Source organism: Rhinolophus sinicus, chromosome 3 (assembly GCF_057876585.1).
Source record: "Rhinolophus sinicus isolate RSI-liver-muscle chromosome 3, RSI-T2T, whole genome shotgun sequence".
NCBI classification, from domain to species: domain Eukaryota; kingdom Metazoa; phylum Chordata; class Mammalia; order Chiroptera; family Rhinolophidae; genus Rhinolophus; species Rhinolophus sinicus.
This window is the reverse complement of record NC_142503.1, coordinates 3,556,349-3,578,854: the sequence shown is the minus strand read 5'-3', so window position 1 is coordinate 3,578,854 and position 22,506 is coordinate 3,556,349. Positions and strand designations below refer to the sequence as shown.

General features: G+C 43.2%; 1 long non-coding RNA gene across 1 annotated transcript; it reads left to right on the top strand.

The window, feature by feature from the left end:
* The first annotated feature begins 809 nt into the window (after positions 1 to 809).
* On the top strand, positions 810 to 19,751 carry LOC148758449 (uncharacterized). The gene is made up of 3 exons (XR_016020533.1): positions 810 to 876; positions 11,076 to 11,202; positions 18,352 to 19,751. It is a non-coding gene; the product is annotated as an uncharacterized LOC148758449 (long non-coding RNA).
* The last annotated feature ends 2,755 nt before the right edge of the window (positions 19,752 to 22,506 follow it).

Here is a 22,506-nt window from a genome sequence, read left to right as displayed (position 1 = left end):
GTGTCGAGCAAAGACTTGATTTGTATCTGACATTGTATTTTGCAAGCGCACGTTCTAGTAATTCATTAAATGATTATGTAAATGGATTTAAAATTATTTTATAATATGCAGAAATGTCAGTGAATTTTTTATTTATAAGTGTGAATGTGTTTTAGTGGTATTTGGGGAAATTGAAGGGCAGGTGATTTTGTTGCGTTGGGAACAACAAAACTCATTATACTTTTTCCAATGCAAAATAATGGAGCATAGTTTCCCGTTTTCTGAAAATTGAAACAAGTTAGATTTGGGTGCTGAGAGGTACCTGTATTTGTCAGTTACTCATTCTTGCCATCACAATAGAGTTTGCATTTTGTGATTTAAGATTTTGCTGTGCAACAATAAAAGACTCTCATCTGTAGAAAGTTCTAAGATGGTCCCAGCATTTTCAAGGGCTTCAGGGCCTCTTACAAAATGACCTCATCGTGCCCACTTCTTGTCCATTACTGTAGACCAGACCCGACCTGGGTCCTGATTTGTGTCATTCCTTTCCACGGATAGAGCCAGTCCACACCAGCTCCAGGTTCCAAGATCAGACATGACTTGAGTAGGCGAGTGATACGTCCTCTGCGTCAGGACTCAGGAAGCACCTAACTACAAGGCCCACTCTTCTCCAGATGACTGAGCCAAGACTCTGGGCTGCCCTCCTGGGGTATCTAAGGAAAGGCCCAACACACACCTTCCCAATTCCCATGTCTTGCCTCCTAAGTGATACCTAAACTCTGTGCCCACTGACCAATCTGCACAAAAATACCTGACTTGTCCAAATGTCTCTCCTTGCCCCAGACCCTCCGTCGCTGAGCCAGCAGACAACCCTTCCCAGAATCGGCAACCTACAAGGTAAGACATTCCCTGATCAACGTCCCGTCATTCCACCCACTCCCCCACACTCGGTTCTTTGTAGCCCTGCCCACTCCTCTCTATAAAAAAAAACACTCCTTCTGGCCTGACCTTTGGGACAACCACAGATCTTTGGGTCAGCACCCTCCCCCTACAGCAATAGGCTCTTCCCCTGACTGCAATGGACCTTTTTGAACAAAGACTCTCCTCCCCTAGATCCAGATTGGTTTTTATCTGACACTACGCACCCGAATCTTATAACGCAGGCCCTGGACCTGAGCTTTTATTTCTGAAGCTCTCCCAGGGATAAACGTCCTATCCTCGCACTCCTCGCTCCGTATCCAGCACATTCTCTGCTGGCACATAGCTGCCTTGACCTGCAAAGGTCATTCTCTGGCTCTGAGCCCTGAGATGCTTCCACCTGGGTTAATTCCCGTAGTCACAGCACACCGTTCCTCCATTCGATAAATAATCAGTAAATCACGTGTGCCAATTCACACAGCTAGGCAGGGCCTCCTCCCAGCTGTGTCCAGCTGTGAACTTTTCCTTGTTGCCTACCTCAGCCCCATGGGCAGGTCTTATCTCAAATTCAGACTCCTGAGAGTCTTCCCAATTTCACTGTGTGTCAAAATATACGGAGGAAAAAGCATTCATTGCAATATTTCTATTCAACAGTAATGAGAAAGTACTGAGCAAGGGACATTCACAGAACCTGTGAATGCCAAAACATTTTACAGGGTTTATAAAATAAAACAGATAATAAATAACATAATTGCCCTTCCTTAAAAAAATGGATTTTAAAATTTGGTCTATTTATATGATGATCCATTATAAAACATTTAACAAGCAATCTAGATCTTAATGAATCAATACAGTTAGATTTCACAAGAAAATATGCTGAGTTTAAACATTTTGGCCTAAATTGCTTTAAGAATTACAAATATTAAATTTCCAATAGATTGGCCTATCTCCCAGTTATAAAACCATGAAGCAAATAAGACATTTTAGTAACAATTTATCCCTACCATTAATATTTTGTGAATAACTTGAATTAAACTGTGATTAGCTCTGTATTAGATGTTCACTGCTTTCTGCCATAGCAAACATCTCCTAATCATCTCTTCATGCTTGGAATCCGTGCATAAACTTTGCTGAAATAATTTAATTTAGAATCCTGAGGTCATCCCTGAAGTAATTTGTACTCATGAGAAACTGACTTTTTTCCTTGAATTTTTTCTGATAACTGGCATCAGCATGAGCGTGTGTGGGTAGATGACAGTTCCTCTTAACATCCTGACAGTTCCTTTCAACATCCTGAAACAAATGTTTCAGCCACAGGAGTGGAGGTGCATACATGTGGAGAAGAGTATCTGACAGTAACCCAACAGGCAAACAGAGTTTTCTCAGCCAGAAGAGTCTCAGATGCTTTAGAAATGCAGCTGTTCTGTGCTAAGAAATGTCCCACGAAGTACACAGGACGGTTTCCTGCCCTTCCACTGTCACATCAGTGACACACTGGCCTCTAGGAAAAAGAAGGGTGTGGAGTGAAGAGCACAGATGCTGTGTCAGAGTCCTGGCTGGTTCATGTTCCAACTGTCCTACTTTCCAGCTTTGTGACCAGAGCCAACTCACCTGAAAACTGGTTCTCACTGGTTCTCTGTCTGCCGAATGGTCCAGGTCCTCTCTTTGTAATATCAATATCCTGTGTTGAGGTAACATATGCCAGAGCACATGGAAGGCTGAAAGCATGGCTTGTGTGAAAGTCCCAAGATCAAAACCAGGGGAAATCCCCGTGTTGCCTTTGATTCCAGTCCCCACATTTGCGGTAACAAGTGCCGCCAGGCCAGGAATCATCTCAGTTCAGGACCCACCACGAAACTACGACGTTGCCTGCTGCCATATAAATAGGTGCCGTTTTGTACACCCAGAGTAAGATGTCATTGAACACTTGAAATACGGTGAGCCAAGAAAATCACTAATACTTGTGACTAAGGGGTGGGAATTAGACTCGACTTTTATCTAAACTGCAGCCTGGAAAAAAACAAAAAACAAAAAAGAAAAAAAACATGTCCCAGCAACTCACAGACCTGTGAATGAAAAAACTCACCTCTCACTGAGATTGTAGGAAAGTCTTTTGTGCGTAATGATCATAGCAAAGCTTCACTCACACGTGCTTTTGTATGACAGTGGGGTGTTGGGGCGTGCCCTAACAAACACAGAAATTACGTGGCCTTGGCGTCAGGGCTGGGTGGCAAGAGGTGAGCTAACTAATGTAAGACGCTGGGAACATGGATTTCTATGTTACACGCTGACCAAACACTTGGTCACACTGTTATCTCTGATCATTTAAAGGTGGGGAATTAGCTGCTGAACTGAACTGGTGGAGCTGGACAGAGATAGTGAGGTAAACGTGGCTGTATGAGCTCATTGTTATTGTTAGGTCAGCTGCGGGCATGGTCAAAGCCCCTCCTCGCATGATAGAAACTGGGGCCCCTGGCGTTTCCCAGAAAAGGCAGCGGACCCTGGTGCGATAAACAGCTCTGGATACAGCCGCTCGCGCCCGATCTGCGCTGGGGCGGGGGCTGCTCATCTGCCACCTCACTCAGCCAACCCCCACCCCAAAATTGCATATATGCCTCCCTCCCTCTACCCTGGGAGCGACTTCACCGGCCATCTGCGGACCGGTGAACCTCGCCCCAGGGCGCAGAATAAAGCACGCACTTTGCTCAACCCGCTTGACTGTCAGTCTCATTATCTCGCCGCAAGCCTTACAGTTATTATTCTATATGATGAGATTCTCCAGGAAAGATTTGATCTCAGAAAAACAAACAGACGAAAAAAAAAAGAAAGAAAAAAACCTTGAAGCAGAATTACAGGAAGACTAGGTAGGACCCCAAAATTTCCGAGTCTGAAGATTCAGAAAATAAAAGCGTGTGGATACCTGTTGCATTCATCACTGGGTACAGGCCGCCTCTCACCACCTCTCACCACACCCAAGGCATTTAGAAACAATGCTGCACAACAGGTGACAGAGCATCCACGGGTCCCAATGTACGAAACGAAGAGTCTACTGGACACGCATTTCCCATGCTGCTGCGAATGTTATTTTACTCTCTATGCCTGAGGTTTCTGCCTCCAACAAGTGGTAACAAGGAGCTGCTCAGCAGGAATTTCCGGAGGGCGGGATACACCTTGCTGCTGGTCGCCCCGCTGCCGATGGAGGTGCCAAGACACAGGCTCCCAGCAGCCCAGCTACTCCCGGACAACAGGTCACTGAGTTCCTTCTCTGTCTAGCCTGACAAGGCTCCCAGGCATCTTCCTAGTGTGGGCCTTTTATGTAAATATACATGTGCTCTTTTCTCCTTTACTGAAGCTTATGGAGTTAAGGATTACAAAAACATGCAGGCCTGTAACATGTGCTTACTGATCACATCTCTGCAATGAGGTGTTGATGCGGATAATATACTTGGAAAAGAATTGATAGAAGAATTTGGACATTAAGAAGCTCTAATGTATCAGTCCACTTTGAAGAAAAAACATGATATTTAAAAAATAATGGAGCTACCACACATCCATCAAAATGGCTAAAATCCAAAAAGCTGACAATACAAATTGCTGGCAAGGATGCAGAACGACAGGAACTCTAATTCATTTCTGGAGAGAACACAAAATGGTATAGCCACTTTGAAAAACAACTTGGCAGTTTGTTGCAAACTACACACAATATTACCAGAGAATCAGGCAGTTCATGTACCTAAGTATCTACCCAACTAGTTTGAAAATGTTTGTTCAGCACACAAAGGCTGAACAAAAAAAATTTTATAATAGCTTTATTCATAATTCTCAAAAACTGGAAGAAACAAAGATGACTTTCGATAGGTGAATAGGTAAATAAACTGTGATATATCCATGCAATGAAATACTAAGTGATACAGAGAAATGAAGTTTCAAACCAAGAAAAGACTTTGATGAATCTTAAGTACATATTTTGAGTGAATGAAGTCAGTCTGAAAAACCTGTGTGATTCCACTTATGACCTTCTGTAAAGGTAAAACCATAGCAATAGTAAAAAAAGATCTGTGTTTGTTGGGAGTTCGAGGGGAAAGAGGAATGAATAGGTGAATCACAGAGAAATTTTTGGAGACGTTAAACTATTCTACGTGATATTGTAATGGTGGATGCACGGCATTATATGTCTGTCAAAACCCCGCAGAGCTGTATAGCACAAAGAATGAACATTAATGTATGCAAATTTTAAAAAAATCATTGAAGAGTTTGGAGAATCTCAGGAAGAAATGTGGCTGTGACAAGAGAGTGGAACCATATTACAAGGGTAGGAAGCAATCTCACGAAAGAGGACAAGGGAAATTGTTGACTTTAACTTTGACGAGGATGGGAATCTCTAAAACTAAGGGAAAAACAACTATACTAAAGCACTGCACACTAGTTGCTAAAGTTGTTACCCACCAGTGTGTAGGTTGACAATTCTGATTCCACTGTACATGTACACTGGAATGGAACTGTGATGGTGCAAATGGCCTGTGGCTGGTGGGGGCCAGGCTTCTCACGGTGAGTGTGAGAGTTGACAGATAAGGAACAGGAGGAGTGATCATGTGATAAAGGGTTAGGGTTGGATACATCAATAAGACTCATATTTAGCTTAACATAGATTCGTGGCTATATATAGAAAAAATTATATACGTTTACGTTTCCTGGATATGTCAGCTGAGAGGATCTAGAATAAAGACACTCTGGTAGCAAAGGGCACATCAAGCACCCAGATCTTGGTTTCTAACCTGATTTTACAATGAAAGGAGCATGAACTCTTTAGAGCAATGGCTGATTCTAAGACTGAGGAGAAAATATACAAGATGAGGCTGGAGCATCGTGTAGTGCAATACTGTAACGAAGTACTCAACACACACACACACACACACACACACACACTCACACACTGATGAGAGTTGTGAAATACAGCTTCAAAGTACAAGAACTCGCAATGTCCGGAGCTGGAACAATTTGAGTAATAATAAAAATAATAATTAATAATACATACAATACTATTGGTTTACAAAATAAATATCCATAAGTCCATAGTGACATAAATAAAGAACTGAGTAAATAAATAAAGGGAAGAGAAAAGATAAATCTCCTGTGCAAAGTAATTCTAGATAATTAATCTAGATACTCTGCCCTCACAGAGGTGACACATGTCCCCACTCCTTAGGGATAAGCTATGTGTAGTGACTTCCTTCCCAATAGTAGAGTATAGAAAGGAAAAAGAACACCTGCACAGGGGACAAACCTGACATCACCTCAGCCAGGTGGTCAAGGTCAACATCAGCAGTGATAAGCCATGTGGCCAACATGTAACCTTGATGTGATATGATGAAGATGGCACTTTACCCCTGTGGTGTTCCTCCTAGAAAGTCATAACCCCAGGCCCACCAGGAGACAACATCAGACAGTCCCATTTCGGGGACAATCTACAAATTGCCTGACCAGTACACTCAAGGTCATCAAAAACAAAAGAAGTCTGAGAAACTGTCACAGCCGAGAAGAGACATGGCAACTAAACATAGCATGGCATCCTGGATGCAATCCTGAGACCAAAAAAAAGACACATGGATAAAGTATGGACTTTAATTAATACTCCTGTATCAATATTGGTTCATTAATTGCAACAATGGTACCGTGCTAATATAAGATGTTAATAATAGAGGAAGCTGGGTATGGGACATAGGGAACTTTGTACTGTGCTCAGAACTTTTCTGCAAATCTAAGTTTTTCTAAAATAGAAAGTTTATTAAAAATGTAATGAAGCATTCACAAAACGAGTATCTCATTTTGTTCACACCTACAAGGTCATAGCAAAGTGATAGAAGCTAAGCCAATACTTTCAGATTTTGACGGGGAGGCTGGATTTTGTGAAACGAGTAATGAAAATGCTGAAGTCCTGTTAGTGTTTCACAGACAAGAACTCGCATTCAGGTACCTCATTTAACATGACGCCAACCTCTCCAGAGAAGGGAGACAGTAGAAGAGAAGCCCCAAATATGTCAGGACAAATGTTTGGAAGAAATGTTAAGGCATGAAAATAAATGATTGGGTAGTCTGACCACAACTTGCGGAAAAGCATCACATTACAAACACTACTCCAAGCCCAGTCATGCGCTCAGTGGCTGTATGTCCCAAGCAAAAGGACACGCAAGCACAAGCTGGTATGGGTTGTGTTCCCCATAACGATGTGGAGGTTCTAACTCTCAGAAACCATGAGTACAGACTTATTTAGCAGTAGAGTCTTTGCAGGTCATTGAAGCCATCATAGTGGGCCCTAGTCCAACATGGCTGATGTCTGTATAAAAAGGGGAAATTGGGACATAGACACACACACACACACACACACACACAAGAGGACGCCATATGAATTGGAGTGACACTGTCACAAGCCGAGGACCACCAAAGATTTCTGGCAGACCACCGAAAGCTACAGGAAAGGCACGGATCAGATTCTCCCTCAGGATCTCAGAAGGAAGCCTTGATTTCAAACTTCTGGCTTACAGAACAATGAAATAATAAATTTGTGTTGATTAAGCCATGCAGCTTGTGGTACTTTGTGACAGCTGCCTTAGCAAACTCATGCACACGCGTTTTTCTTTCTTGCTTGCTTTTTTTAGAAAACTTTTTTTTCATTGCCTGTTGCCTTATACCTGTTTCACAACCATTCACTCCTGGGGTCTCATATATGAAGAAGGGAGACCACCTACCATTTCTGTGGACCTAGAATATGGACTTGTCAATCCACCTGCAGCCGTATTCTTGTTCACTGTCACTTTTTGCCAAGCAGTACCGGTGACTAGACACTCTAGCTAACCCTTGACCACCACACCCTACTCAAACAACTGTTTTATTCATTAAGAAACCTTCATTTTAATATTATCTTGATTATAAATGGTATTTTGCAAACTCTCTTTGCATTAATTCTGTATGTTTAACCGTAATTTAAAACGATAATTTGCATCTGAGCCGGTGCAGCATCATTGCATATTGCAAACAAATGCACAAGCTAATGAGTTCATTAGGTGCTAAATAAGTAGGCAACTGCTATTTTAAATTATTTATGTTGTAGAGAAATCAGTGCAGGATTGTTAAAGAAGGGTTCAGAATGTTCAAGTAGAAAGGTGGTCATTTTGCTTACACTGTGACACGTTATTGTTGTCTGTTTATGGCTAAACTGCTCGCCCACATGCGTCTTATGAGCCAGCAGCTCCAATGGGACTCAAAATGGTACTCCGTGGCAAGCAAGGATGCTGAGCCACCCCAAGAAAGGAATCCATACAGAACATAGGCTTCACCATTCCAGTCTCCCCTCACAGTCATCTGGTCTCCCAACATTCTGCTTTGAAGACATTTTCCATCTTTCTGTTAAACCCTCATGGTCAACAAGCCACAGGATTGGGTGTGAGCAGCAACAACTCCATCAAGTGGAAAAGTCACAGGGCTTGATCAAAGCCTGGAAGCACAAGTACTTTGCACGACCATTTGGCTCAGAGTCTCATGAAACGTCCTCCTTCCATTGCCTCCTGTCCCAGAACCTCGCACAGAGTTCTCTATGATTGGTTGGCTGAGGAAGAAAAATAATCATCAGCCCTGGTTATATAGATAGTGTTTTACGATAGAGTTGCCCTGATGAGTGGTTGACAGCTGCAACATTATGGTGTCACAAGGGATGTTCTTATAAGACCAGGGTTAAGGTGAATTCTCCCTGTGGCCAGAACTTGAAGCAAAATGATGTATTGTCCACTTTTTCTAGACTGAAACACAACACAAAAAGGGCTCCACACTGGTTTATAAGTTGTGGCCATTGGGTTGACTGGATGTGTTACAACATGTGGGCAGTAAGAGATGGTCTGTAGAAGAAAAAAGACGGTTTGAGTTTTCAGAGAAGATTACTTAACTTGATTTCCAAAGAATTACCTCAAATGAAAGTGATATAAAAAGTCTGTTATATTGGACTCTGTATTTCTAAAGAAAATAAAGCTATTCCTGAAGAAAAAGGGGCCCCATTATAGTTAAATGGCCTCAAACTTCCAGGAAGCCAAGTGGAGGCAATTTCTTAGGTGCCTCCAAGAACTGGGTGCCAAGGTCAGAGCCCCAGGACCCAATCTACAAGGGTACCCCGCAGCCTGCATTGTACCCATATGGTGATGTCTTATGAGTTAATCAGACATTTGGGAGCTGAGAGTCTACTGCCAAGTGACATCCGTTCTAAGGAAATGAAAGTCTGGGCAACCATATTACAAGTATGTTCTGAAATAAGGACTTTTTTTTTTTTTTTGTAAGTAGATTCATTCTAATATAGGTGGTACCTTTCTCCTTTCATTGAGGAAATTATTCCTGAAGATAGAATAATATGTGACATGACTATACCCCCAAAGACAGAACAGATAATAAAGTTATGGGTAATGACATAATTATATAGGTACATTGTAACAGTCAACCTCTGAATGTCAAGTGCAATTTTGGTGTCTGTCTCGAACATGATGGGTGGCTATGTCAGCAAAATAAACACTGCTTCCATCTCAGAGAAATGCAATCCTCTTTGGACAGTAATTGGTGTCAGCAGTTCTTGAGGTCTTGAAAAGGGAACATTGAGAGTCGCAGGTGTGGATTTCTTAGTGCCTGGTTTCTCATAGCCTCGGACCCACAAGAATTGCACAAATTGCCATGGGAACTTATGCAAGATGACGAACTCAGGACACACTCAGGCTTCGAGGCCAGTCTGAGCCACTTCCGTCTGACTGGCCTTGTTTTTGCAAGTCACAATTTAGGAGCATTGGCAACCAGAGGTAGCCCTGATGACCACACATTCCTTTTCTTTATATTATTAGGTCGATGAAGTAAACCAGGTGGATAGATGTACAGTGATGGGTAGCAGGTGAGGGCTTGCAGCTGCACCTCCTAACTCACACGCTGTTCTGCGCTGGCCCGTGCGCTGTCTTAGTGGGACATGGTCGTCTTCATTTTCTGCACACCTGATAACATTGAACACGCACTCGTGTTTTCAGTATTGGTTGGAATCCTCAAAGTAAAATGTTAAACTATTATGGCTATTTAACACATTACTCCATTACTCAGGAGGGTGACGCGTTCTGAGACGATCATCAAACTGAGTGACTATTGACCTCCTAATGTACTAAGATTCTATCAATTCTATTTCCTTAAAGTGACAGACTCCTTCATTTAAACTTTCCTAAAAACACATCCTCCAAATAAAACTAACCTCCCTCAACCACTGATGTTTAAAGATTACCATAAAGCTCTTATTTCTAAACAAACATTTTAAAAGCCCTAAAGCATCAAATTTAATTTTATGAAATGTCTCGTTTTATAAATTGTGTGAAATCCGCTAGTGTGCTATTTAGGTCGTTGCAGGCTTCCCTCTCAGCCATCTGGTCTCCCGAATGGACTTTTTCCTTTAGAGCAGCAGTTTGGAGGAGCCTAGACCCCCGGGCACACAGGGCATGCCCGGCACTGAGGCGCGTGGAAGCTGTTACTGAGGTCTCTCCCAACGCAGCTGCTGACTCACCGTGAAAGACCGGCCAGGTCCCTCAGCCCAGAGGTTTCAAAAATGAATTGTTCCCATCAACTCTGCCTAATAGAGTGTATAATAAAGGACCATTTTCTGGCACTAACAAAAAAAAAAAAAAAAAAAATTATCAAGCTATGCTCTGCCCACTTTAAAATTATGCCCAAAGTCAATCTTAGCTTCTGGAAGCTAAAAATTCCAGGAAAAAAAATTCTCTGTGTGTTTCTTTTTGCCAGTGTTCAGCAGATTTAGACGAGATCACTGCCTACTCTCCTTTGAAAATACTCGTTCGTGAGCTGCTGAAAGTTTTGTATGAAATCTCCTCCTTTCCTAACGAGCGTGTGGTTTAGGCTGCCGTGGCCCTAACATAGGTCGTACCCCCAGAGGCACGGTGACCGGGGAGAGGGGAGGAAGCCCCTGACACACACACCGTCTTTAAATTCTGAACTAGGTGGAGTGCTGGAGAGGGGACAGGAGAAGCAAAGCCTACCATTTGCGGAATCCTTGGTTGATTGGTAGAAACTCATATGAAATTTGATGTAATGTGCACTTGACTGATCTGTTCACCTAAAATAATTTACAGTTCATTCCTCCCCTTCCTCAAATCCAGGAAACAGTGACTAATGTGGGTTCCCAAGAATGGGGGTTTGATGTTGCCAACTGCCTGCTCAGAGGTGCGATCCTGCTGCTGACGCAATGCCTCCTGGCCCCCAAAGCCTCCTCTCTCCGTGCAAGAGGTAAGCTGGTGTGAGGCAACATGGCCTCGCTCCATTAGGGGACAAAGAGAAAGCGCCAGAGAGGAGCCAGACACAGCTGTGAAGGCAGCATCTGACCAGAGATGCAGAAAGAACCACTTTACAGCATATGCGTGCTATAAATTTCTCACACGCACACAAACACTTCTTTCATTTTGAAGTTAAACAAAAAGCTACACCTTTTTAAGACTTTCTGTGCAACTTTATATTATAAAAAGAGTTCTAGGGAAATTTCAAGCAAATAACATTGTAAGCTTAGAATGTTTTATATACCGAAAACAGAGATAACTACTAAAATAAAGATATGGATGACTTCATTTTATATATATATATATATATATATATATCCCCAAAGAACACTTAATTTTCCTCTGGATTTGAACATATGTTTGTGTTCCCTCTCACACTGACCGTTAAAACATAGCTTATTTTATTTGTAATTGCCAAAATAGCCAAGATGTACTTCACTAGGTAAATGGATAGACAAACTGTGGTACATTCAGACAATTAAGCATTATTTAGTCATAAAAACAAATGTTTTATCAAGCCATGAAAAGACAAGGAGAAACTTTAAATGCATGTCACTAAGTGAAAGAAGCCAATCTGAGAAGGTGAAGTACTCTGACTCCAACTATAGGACATTGTGGAAAAAGCAAAACTCTATCAGTGGTTGCTGGGAAGTAACGGTGAGGACAGAAGAGGGGAGGGATGAACAGGTGGGGAATGGTGGATTTTTAGGGCAGTGAAGCTCTTCTGTGTGATACTATCATGATGGATTCACGTCATTATACGTTTATCAAAACCCATACAATGCACCCAAAGAGTGAACCCTAATGTACACTATGGACTTTAATTAATGGTAGTGTATCAATATTGGTTCCTCAATTTTAACAAATATACTGCCCTAATATAAGACGTGATAATAGAGAAAATTGTGTGCTGCGGAGGAGAAAAGTATGGGGGGATTCTCTTTACTTTCTGATCAATTGTTCCATAAACATAACATGGCTCTAAGAAACAGTCTGCTAATTTTTTTAAAAAAAAAGCTTATAAAATTAGAGCTATGACATCGAAGCCCAAAGCCGGCGATATAAATTCCTCAGAATAGCCACATGAATGAAAACCAAGGCAATTAAACAAACACCCAAAATATGAGTGTCAGGACCCTGTGGCCTCGGGCTGGCGACCACAGTGTTTGAGTGTCAACCAGCACATCCAGCACCAGTGGAAACGACTGTCTATACCAACCCAGACGTTTCTGAAATGTGAGGGGTGCCAAGGGGTTGCCCAATCGCGCGGGGAGGAACTTGGCACAGACCTGGAGATTCTGCATCCTCAGGTTGGAGAAAAGCGAACCCAGTCAGGGCAAAATGCCCTGGGTCCCCCAAAGCTATGAGGTCACAGGGACAATGGTCACCCTTCAATATGACAACGGTTATTTAGTAAGATTTAAAGCTAAGAGTTTTCAAATGCCGTCTACTTCCAGAGTGATTGTGTGGCTGGGGTTCAGATTGAAAAGCGCCAAGACTTTCCCAAGCACACGAGGTAAAGACTGCAGGCAGAGGAAGGGGAACTGGAAGTCAGAAAGAAAGGCCAGGGACACCCCTCCAAAAAGCAGGACATCTCTGTGAAGTGAGTGTCCTGGCCCTGTTCCGGACAACAGGTAAAGAGGAGGGGAACCTGTGCACTATCGGGGAGGTTGTGCAGGAAGCCAGGGGTTCTCGGCGCCCAGCCAAGAAGGCCTGGAAGTCCCACTGGGTCTGAAGAAATGGTAGCAATTTAGCAATTTGGAGAGCTGTCACTGAAAAGAGAGACAAAAGTGTTTTGTTTTGTTTTTTCGGATTTCCAGCTACTGCCACAAAATAAAAAATGGCACTAACAATTGTTATGTTGTTATTCTAAAATAGCGTGTTTACTGAAAAAAGTAACAGTTAAATAGGGAAATAATAAAAGAAGGCAAGAAAAGGGACAAATGGCTAATTCCTGGCCCAAGTGGGTGCTATTATTTCTCATTGGATGGTCAGTTAGCCGTAGCAACACTCTGTTTGCCCAAAGGCTCAATTCTCAACAAGTTCAATTTCGTGTTTGCAAATAGCTGTGAAGTCAACTTGTAACAACACCCCTAGATTGGAACATTGTCCATGAAATGTTAGTCCTTTCCTTTGTTTTTCTTTACTGTCGTCACACAGTTTTTCTTTATACTCATCACACAGGGTGCTTTCCTGCAGACCTCTGAGCTGTGCGTGCACTGTATAGCAGGGAAACACAAACCCAGCTATGTAAGACAATTATCTTATGGCGCTTGAGATAAGAAGTCAACATGGGCTCACTGAGCTCAAACCAAGGTGGCACAGGCTGTGGTGCTTCCTGCAGGCTCTAAGGAAGAATCCAATGCCTTGTAATAGGATGGAGGCCCCTGTTTCCTCATTGGCTGCCAGTGGAAGACTGTTCCAGCTCCCAGGGATCCTCTGCAATCCTTGGCTCATGGTCCCCTTCCTCCATCTTCCCAACCCGCAAGAGTCCTTCTCGTGGTCTAGAATGTTCCAGACTCTCTTCCTGCTAGTACATCTCTCTGAGGATTCTTTTCCTCCCTCTTCCACTTCTAGGGATACACATGATTGCATTGAGCCCACCCAGACACCCAGGATAATGTCCCTATCTTAAGATCTGTAACTTTAATCCCACCTACAAGTCCTTCTGTGACATGACACATTCATGAGTTCCAGGTATTAGGGTGTGCACATCTGGCTGGGGGTAGGGAATATTAGTCATTCAGCCACACCTTCCATGTGAAAGCAGCATCGGTATTGTTCACTCATGTCAATCACACACCCATTCATGCATCCACTTTGGGCTCACACTCAACCTTCACGCCTCTCCTCTCTGCTCCCAAAAAGCACTCATCTCCAGGATGGCGGCAAAGCCGAAGTGCTCTGACTCTTGCTGACTCACCTGTCCTTGCTGACAGCTGCACGGAATCCAGACAGCCCTTTATCCTTCAGAGTCTTCAAACAAAAAGCCAGTCTGAGCTCATCCTTGAAATTCTCCGAATCTCCCTGCCGATGGCCTCTTCATGATTCGGGGCAGAGAGTGCTGGCTTGTGAGAGCCTTGGGATCTCTGTGGAATGGGCTTCTACCTCGTGGGCTCAGCGCCCAGAGGGGAGCCTTACCTGAAGTCCAGTGAGTGGGTGAGGCGACCTGTTCTGTGATCTGCATGCAGAGGACGTGGACGGATCGCCACTCTCCGCTCCACAGGTGTTGACCACTTGTTTATGGAAATCATCTCGGACATCTCCATGGAAAGAGCCCTTTACACTGTGAAGGAAGAGCTTTGGTTGGTGCTTTGGTTCCTAAGGTTCTCGATGCATTTTTCACACAGAGAGCTATTAAAGGCGATTCTGGTGAGCCTAGGGTGTGCAGGAAAAGATGAATTACTCATGGTCTGAAGTGAATTACAAATACAGGGAAGTGGAGAGAGCAAGAATAAATTCATAGATTGCTTATGGGCTTGGAGTTTACGTGTTTGTAGGACCTAAACACGCCAAGGCTTTAGCTTCTTACCTCAAAAAGAGCTAATGGCTTTCCCGTTTCACCAGGGAAGGTGATGGGGATTAGGGGTTAAAGTAAAGCTGGGAAAATCTTAAGACCCATTAGGAAAGGAATCAGGAAATTTCAATAAGGAAGGACACCAAAAAATCAAAGTCAGGGGACTCTGGGGATAGTTGAAAATACAAATTTCTAATAAGCGTATTTTGATGCCACACTTGAAAAACAGGCCACTTCAAGATCCCTGCCTGCAGTGAAGTCGTATGAGCCGTGCAGTTGGATAAGGTGGTTGCAGCTGCAGCCCAGGCCCATGATCCACTCCACGTCTCGCTTCCTTTCCACAGGCCCATGTCCTAGCACAGGCACACGCTTCCTCTCATGGGGAGGACACCTTCCCGACCACACGCACCCACTTCTGGCCTATTGTCACATCACTTCTGGCCTATTGTCGCCGAGATGCGGAGGTCAGTCTAACCATGAGAAAGTGCTTGGCGAACCCAAATCCAGGACATTCTACCAAGTGTCTGACCAGCAAGCTCACACAGATGTGTCACTGAAGGTGCTTCGTGCAAAGCAGCGGTGTGAACGCCCCACACGGCAGGCATTTGGTCGGCCTGGCTTCCACAGATGCCGCTGCTCTTGTTGTTATCACACCGACCTTGCCTTCCAGCAGGGATGGGCCAATGTGGGAGGTAAAACGAGAACTGTCTATGTAAAAGACCGGTAGATTGTGTATCACAGAAATAAGTACTATGTCTTTCACAGAACAGGTGACTAGACATTGTTGTATGCACAGAAGGCTTTCTGAAGGAAGGGAGGAAGCAAACTTGACTTTGGCCAGAAAGATGAATAGTACTGAGTTTGAGGAAGAAAGACTTTCAAATAGATAAACACACAAGGCGGTCCTGGAGGTGTCCAGGACACCCCTGGCTTTGCAGCAGCTCATTGTGCATTCAGAGGATGGCAGCACGTCCTAACTTGCTATAGCACAACCAGCAAGCGGGGTCATCTTTGAGTTAATGGTTCCCACCTTTGAGTCATCGCTTAGTTTCCTGTTGCTCCTCTAACAAGTCACCACAAACTTTGTGGCTTACACTAACACATATCTTACGGAAGTCAGAAGTCCAAAATAAGACTCAGGTGCTCAAATCAAGTGTGTGGGCAGAGCTGGCTCTTTCTGGAGGCTCCACAGGAGAATCAAGTCCTTGCCTCTTCTAGCTTGTAGAGGTACCTGCATTGCTGGGCTCCTGGCTGCCTCACTCCCATCTCAGCCTTCAGAGCCCATCGCTGGCACCTCCCCCCATGGACCCTCGTGCCTCCCTTTTATAAAGAGCACTGTGACTACCTTCAGAGCCCACTCAGACAATCCAGGATAGTCTCCAGCAGTGAGGGGGGTATGGGTGGAAGAGAATTTCAGAGGACCTCAAAGACAAGCCTTGTGAGTTAGACATTCTACCTGTAAGGAGCCAGCCAGGAGCAATGGAGGGAATATTAAATAGGCTCCTAACATAAGAAAAAGGGCATCTGGGCGGCCAGATGGCTCAGTTGGTTAGAGCGCGAGCTCTGAACAACAAGGTTGCCGGTTCCATTCCTGCATGCAAAGGTGGGCTGCGCCCCCACCCCCACCCCGCAACTAGACTGAAAATGGCTACTGGACTTGGAGCTGAGCCACAATTAGATTGGAAGACAACGACTTGACTTGGAGCTGATGGGTCCTGGAAAAACACATTGTTCCCCAATATTCCCTAATAAATAAAAAAAAGAGGACATTACGAGCAAACACATGGGAGACTGTCACCTGCAGTTTGGCTTGCCAGAAAGGAAGCTGGCTGGGACACTTCGGCACAGTTGAAAAGACCCAGGCGTGGGAGTCCCCTGAGAAGGGAGAGCAGGCATGTTGGGGTCAGGGAGGGGAGGAGCAAAGGGAAAGACAAATCAGAGGCGGGTCCAGGAGAGGTGACCACCAAGCCCTGGGGACAAGTGGGAATGCTCATTGTCCTGAAAGCTGTAGCAGCTCCCAGGTTGACGTGGAGACTACAGGAGCGCTGAGAGATCTGCTCCCAGGCACTCACTGCGGTGATGTGGTGTATTCTCATTCTCTTAGGGGGTATTTGTCATATTTATCTAGCTTATAATTTAATTGTTTCAATGTTTGAAAGAATATAAAGGGTCAGACTACACTTCAGAATGGAACAAAGGAATGCCCAACTGATCTGAATACGTTTTCCATTTTCATCAAACGGGGACAACCTCGACCCAGTGAGCACAAAGACTGAAGATTCTCAAGCATACAGAATCATGTCTAGAAGTTAATGTAAATAAGAAGTTTGATAAAGGGTAACACGGAAACACGAGTTAGGATTGACACAGACCTTCCCTATGGCAAGCCCCCTGCCCAGCTCTCTGTGACAGTGATTGCCCATGTTTTGATCACAGGATGAGGTTTTTTCCTTAAGAGTGTTGTGAGAATAATTAGAAAAGTTACAAAGAAAGTTAGACTTTAGGTAACAATAAAAATTGGAAATTTTGTTCTAAAGTCTATAAAACAAAGCAAGAGTCTTCAGAAATACAGTATCTATATTTGCACTGGCTACAATGCACTTCTTTTTCCCTCTTCTCACTCAAGTAAAATCCATTCCCAGCCCAAGTTACTTGAAAATGTCAAATCAGACTCACTGTGGGATCATGTGGTAGGTATTCAAGACCATCTGATTTCTTTGCTTTAAATATTTTAAAAAGAAATGTTATCACTTCCAATGGGAACCTAAATCAGTCCTCTATTGCATATGCAGATGAAAACCCAACAGGAACATGAAAATGTTCATGTGACAACCAACAGGCAGAATTGTGGAAAATATTTCTTATCCAATCTCTTGGAAATTAACATGATAAATTCTACTTAGGTTCTCAGCAACACAAATTACTTAGCCAGATATTTCTTTCATTTATTTTTTTCTTGGTAATATATTTATGTTTATTATATTTTCTGTTGAATTTTCTTAATTCTTTTAATCTTTTTTTAAAATTAGAATTTATTGGTGGGGGGTGGGAGATGAGGGTAAGGGGGATCAAATATATGGTGATGGAAGAACTGACTCTGGGTGGTGAACACACAATGGGATTTATAGATGATGTAATACAGACTTGTATACCTGTAATCTATGTAATTTTACTAACACTTGTCACCCCAATAAATTAAAAAAAAAATTTTTAAATAGAGTTTATTGGGATGACAATGGTTAATAAAATTACATAGGTTTCAATTCTGTAATACATCACCTAGCTATTACATTGTATGTTCACCACCCCGAGTCAGTTCTCCTTCCATCACTGTATATTTGACCCCGTTTACTTTAACATTTGTTTTCAGATATAAACAAGCCTTCCGAAGGTATTAGGTTTGCTAGTTTTGGAATATTAGCATAGACATCTTGATCCAAATTATTGTGTTCCTTACTTTCATTGTAAATGGAATATGTGAACTCAACCAGATAAATAGCAAAATTGAAACATAATCTCTTTTTGCCTGGAGTGAGTGAGACCCATTCATGACTGTCCTGTCTGTCCCTCCCTCCCCACTCCCAGCCCAGGCAGGGCCTCCAAGGCCCCTTCTACACGACCACCTCTGGAGCGTCTGAGAAAGTGTGTTCACGTCAAGAGCCTCATTCTCTCCATCTGTGACAAGAATCTTAGAGCCATGACTCAGTAAGAACCGTATCATCTGGTACCTGGACAACCTGAAACACTTTGGAAATGAATCCCATTGTTTCGTCTACTGCTCGTACCCAACGTGATTCAGAACCTCCAGGGCATATGGGAAGAACAGAGGTTCTCCGAGTGAATCCAATCTGGAGCAAAATGAGAGAAACAGAAGTAAGAAAAATCTTTTGGAAAAGAAAGAAGCTGGAACAATCTGTACTCTGTTAAATCTCAACTCATACAAAGACAGTGACGTAGACATAGAAGGCATTCTAACAGCCAGAGCCTCCAGTCAGGAAAGGCTGCTGTGTTCACCTGGTCCCTTCTTCCTGTGCTTTCCACACCAGAGCGTTGTTCAGAAGTCAGAAGAGAAAATGCAAAACATCCCACTTAAACATGGCAAGCAGCTAGTTTTTAAACATTTTCTTAAATCCTTATGCTGACATTTTTCATTTGTGTTTTTCTTCACAAATCCATGTGCGCTTAAGGACATGTGGATCCGTGATTTGTGGAATAATCGTGAGCAGGAGGAGTTCCCTCCCCACCCTCTACCTTGAATCCATGTGATCCAGGTCTTCCCGTCCCCAACAGAACGACCTTGGTCAGGGTCACCAATGACCTCTGCTCTGCTAAACCCGCCCTCCAATGCCACCTGGCCTTCTGTCCACACATCCATGCCTCTCTCCCTTAAACCCATCCCTTCCTGCTGCCTCGCCCTCCCCTCACCTATCCATGCTGAGCTCGCCTCAGTTAACCTTAGCAGCATTTGACGCCATGGAGCACGCTGTTCCTGGGAACACTTTCATTCCCTGGGTCCCAGGACGCCCACTCAGGTGGTGAAGGACCCTGAATGATTCCACCACCATGCAAAGGAATTGCTCCTGGATGCTCTGTCTGTATTTGGTGCCTGACCTCAGGCTTTTCCAGGAGAATTTAATGGAAATCAGAAACTAATTTGTTCATTGAGGAAGGAAGATGGAGGCCCATTTTCTCCTGGGATGTCAGGCTGGCTCATTCCCGCTATGATTGCCCAGCCCCAAACCAAGGGGTCTTCCTAGGGAAGCAAGGAGCAGCTCTGATGTGGCATTGGGGACACTGGTGCTCCCAACCTTGGTGCAAATCAGTGTCCTTGATAGGGAACTACAACAAAAGAGTTTCTGCTTTATTTTTTAAGGCACGCTTAGAGTGGAGTGGTACTTCTGGGACCATGTAGAACACATGGCATTTTAGAATTAAGACAAAGACTCTTAGAGTTATGGCATTTTTCATATGCACATATTAGCATAGGGAAGAGCAATCCATCTTGGTTTTGATAAGTTAACCTTCTTCATTCAATACAACTGCTCTGTAAGTGCTATACATGAACAAAATAAAGGAAGCAGAGTGGAACATGCATTATGCAAATGTAAGTGTTATTCCCTAACCTCAGTTACCTTTTGATTACTGGTTGCCTGGGTATGGCCTGGCTTTAACATGCGTGTGTGTGTGCGTGTGCGTGCGCGCGTGTGTGTGTGTGTGTGTGTGTGTGTGTGTGTGTATAAGAACCTCGACCAACGAAATCTTCCCGGTTCTTATAGCAGGTCTACACATTTGATTAAATACTTTCCAATAATACAAGAGGCTCCAGTTACATTTGAAGACTCTCTTTGCCCTCAGAACTGACCAGACTCATAAGTGTGTCATAAGTATGAACGTGGCTATTTCTGGCCTATAGTAGGCAGTCATTTAATATGTGGCAAAATAAATGGAACTTTATTTTGACTGATTTTTTATTTTATTCATTTATTTTTTTTAGTTAGGCTGCAAAGCCTTATTTTTAAAACTCACTTTTACAGTGAACTAGTTAGAAAAAAAAGGGGAACATTCAGTCTTTTAAATATTTCTTCCTTTACATTATATAACAAGTAGCGAGCTGTCCATCTTCACTGCAGTTTAGAGTTTTAAGAATAAAAACTTTTGTAAAGAAGCAGTTATTGCACTTAAATGTGAAATACAAGTCAATTAGTTGCAATATTTCCAATGCACATTCTCACGGAAGAGAATAAAAAAAGGAAATCAAAACAGAAGTTTCCCATATCTCTAAGAAAAAGTTCTAATTGCTACTTCTTGATGTTTTCCTATAGCTGCACTGAGAAGAAGCGTTATTAGCTTCTATTCAGAGTTGATCAAATCATCGCTTCTCAGCTTTTTGGCTAAGATCAAGTGCAGAGTTGATCAAATCAATTTCTCCTCAAGTTTTTACTTTATTTATGTATTTATTTTTTGCTAGAAGAAATGGCTGTTAGCCAATGGATCACAGTGGGTACACCTGGCAGGGTCGTGTGGTCGCCCGGAGTGGTTTCACCATCTCCCTCTGGATTAGTGAAACTGAATGAACCTTGTGGAGGAAAACAAACTGTCAGAGCATAACTTTTAGGAGCAAAAGAGATTCTAAGAGCAACTTCATTTGGGGAAAGGGAACCTAATGAGGCTCAAACAACCTAATTTATCCCTAAGGCAGATAAAATAATATTAAGGTCAGTGTTTTTACAATCAGCTGAGTGTTGGAGTTGCTGTTTTGTGATTTTCAATGTGAAAGCCACGTAATTTGATTATGTTTTTCAGACCCAGAAACAAGGTAAAAGCTTGGTTTTCATCCAGGGCAAAGCTGAGTTTGAAAGCTGGCTGACATCCCTCGCTTGCCAGACTAAAAGCATTTTTCCAAAGACAAATGTTCAGAAACGTCCACTTATCTCCATGGCTTTCCCATTAATCACTGAAGGACTTCAGCAGGAAGGTCTCCATGTCCGGTTCCTTCATGAGGGAGACACAGTTCTGCCAGCCAGGCAGCTGCTGGGGCCCTTCCCCTGGGAGACAGGAATGAGATTGGAGCAGTTATCAGCAGTGAGGGGGCCTGGGAGATTTAATGCCCTGGGGCATTAGTGGCGTTTTGTTTGCAGACTCACGTAGCCGGGGGCATCATCAGGCCCCACATGGCCCCAAGCGGAAGTTGGAGGAAGGACTGCCTCACCAGCTTCGCTGTCTAGTTCCTTCCCAGAGGCCGCTGCCAGTACATGAGCCTGCCATGTGCCTTCTCTCTCCTTACCCAGGCTCTCTGGTCAAATGGCAGGTCTACATCTTGAGAGCAAACTACTCTACTTTTAAATGGAGAAATGTCCAGGAGAGTTATTACTGCAAAATACTCTGAAATGTTTTTCCTTATGTGTATTTTCAATAGCATTGTCATCCATTCACAGGAATATTATAAGACACTTCTAAAAATTAACAGTAGCGCTTGATCAATTGTCATGAAAGTAAATAACTTGTTTCAATCACTATTTGATAAAGAAATGGAATCTATCAGCATCCTGGAAGTACTCCTGAGGCCTCTTCTCAACGGCTACCTACCCTCCTCCTGAAAGCTCACCACTTTCCTGACATCTAGCACCAGAAGGCAGTTTGGCCTGTTTTTAAACTTTCTATAAATGAAATAATCTAGTGTGTAGTCTTCGTTCAATGTGGCTTCTTGGCTCATTGCTATATTTGTAACATCTACCCGCATTGTTGTGTATAGCAGTTTATTGATTTCCATTGCTTTGCAGTATTCCTTTGTATGAACATAGCACAATTTACTTATCCATCCCACTGTCGATGGCCACTTGAGTTTTTTTTTTTTTTTTCCTTCTGTTTTGGGCTAATACAAATAATGTTACTACAGACATTGCGTTATGTCTTTTGGTGTACATATGTGGGCATATTGTTTGGCATTATATCGCTTATCTACTGCTACATAGCAAATTTCTCCAAAATCTACTGTGCTGAACAACACCCCTTTGTTATCTCTCATGGTTATGATGGGTCAGCGGTTGTAGAAAGGCTCAAAGGGGCAGTTTTTGCTTGTGGTCTCTCCTGTGGAGGCTGGCAGATGTCAGCTGGGACTAAGGTCTTCTGAAGTCATGAATCATGTGGCTGGTGAAAGGACTGTTGGCTGTTGGCTGTTGGCTGGGGGACACAGTTCTTCCCACATGGGCCTCTCAATGAGGCTGTTTGGGTATCCTCATA